This window comes from Pundamilia nyererei, unplaced genomic scaffold (genome assembly GCF_000239375.1).
Source record: "Pundamilia nyererei isolate P.nyererei 1_Seehausen unplaced genomic scaffold, PunNye1.0 scaffold01065, whole genome shotgun sequence".
In the NCBI taxonomy this organism is placed as follows: domain Eukaryota; kingdom Metazoa; phylum Chordata; class Actinopteri; order Cichliformes; family Cichlidae; genus Pundamilia; species Pundamilia nyererei.
In genome coordinates this window covers 14,323-16,263 of record NW_005188466.1, presented here as the reverse complement: position 1 = coordinate 16,263, position 1,941 = coordinate 14,323, and positions in this window count along the sequence as shown.

The following is a 1,941-nucleotide window of genomic DNA, read 5'->3' as shown; positions in this document are numbered from 1 at the left end:
TTTGAATCCACTACCTTAAAAGAGCTCCAATTTACAGACAGAAATGTCAAAAATGTTACAACTATCCCCGGTCTCCCCTACACTGTAGTGTATAGCACCCAGGAGTATCAGCTTATTACGTTCACGTTGGTAAGTTGTCTTGTTGCAACGAACGAACTGAAACAAATGAACTGAAACAAATGAGCGTACTGTGTGTGCAACAGCGTGACAAACATTACCTGTCCTTTTATTAACTGCACATGTAGTGCTGGTCATAGCTGCTGGCTACCTGTGTAAGGCTGTAATGGGTCTGTAGCTCTGTCACCGTTTTAGGGAACATATTTAGTTTTAAAGTAAGTTACAGAGCTTTTCCTGCCTTTCTGGAGGGATTGTATTTCACTAAAAACGATCTAATATGCATGTCCACATAATTATGCATTATTATAATATTTTAAAAAACACACACTGTATTTTAAAGAACATACATTAAGTGGTAAATGGCCTGTATTTGTATTTTACTAAAGCGCTTTACACATCCAGTCATCCACACACTGGTGATAGCAGCTACATTATAGCTACAGCCACCCTGGGGCGCACTGACAGAGGCGAGGCTGCTGGACACTGGCGACTCTGACCACCACCAGTAGGCAACGGGTGAAGTGTTTTGCCCAAGGACACAACGACCAAGACTGTCCGAGCCGGGGCTTGAACCGGCAACCTTCCGATTACAAGGCGAACTTCCAACTCTTGAGCCACGATCGCCCCAAGAAGCCAAAATTTGGATTTTACAGCAGTAAAATTATTGTATCTCAAACAGTTTAAAAATGTAATAAGCTTTGCCCCTGCACAGAGTGGATAGTGAAACAAATGGAATCATCATAATGACATTATTTCATATTTATTACTTCCCCCTCCTCATTGCTTTATTATTGTAGCTCTAGTAATAAATAATAATGTAAGGATTCTGGATCAGCACCATGATGCCCATAGTACAGTATTCTGAAGAAGGTCTAAAATGTCACTGTGTGTGCGTGCATGTGTTTGCTTTATGTAAATGGATTTTTAAAAATTATTACTCATGATATAACATTGTCCAGACATGCCTGGTAAGGACATGAGGAGGAAACAGTAGGAGCTGTGTGAGACTACTAAAGGCATTGCTATAACATTTTTCTGTCATCATTTTATTATAGATTAAGTGCAAGAGTTGTTAGGTGCGGATAATTAGATTATAGTTTATTGCAATAGCAAGTTGTGCCTTGTTCTCAGATGTCTGTGAAGGTTCTCAGTCATCCAGGTCATCGTAGTCAAAGGAGCTTGCAAAGCTTGTTCTCGGATAGACAGCGAGTGGAGAGTGATATATGAAATGATAGGATGGAAGGAAGAAGAGAAGCAAAGAGTGATTCACAGGCAGAGCCTAAATTATTTCTCACAGTTTTTTGTTGCCTTATGGTTCCAAGCGCTGTCACCAATCTTTGCATTTTGTTATTATCTCATGACACTTGTTTAATCAGCTACCATCTCTCCTATGGACTTTTTACTGTCTACAGTCTCAGATCAACACAGCCCTGCCCTCCAGTACTATCCACAGCAACCCCTCAAAAGCAGCATTGTACCCATCAGGTAGAACATCGGCTACGTTTGCTTTGCCTTGTTGCCCATATTAGATTCTTGGTGAATGTGTGTTGTTGTTATTCACCCTGTTTCAATGTGCCCCTTTTTAACTTTGAGCACCCGCCCCTTTAAACCTCTCTGCACGGCCCTGGTCCCATAAAAATACGGTTATATCCAGTAATGTACAATTAGTTGCGCTAATTTGACATGGAATCTCGCCTTTTTCAAGTGCCGCTAAACATTAAATCAGGAACATGTTAATGTGATTAAACAATGAAATCATCTATAAATAGGGAAAAAAAATCTTAAAAAAACGGTAATATTCCGGCAGCTGGGGCGCCAAAATAC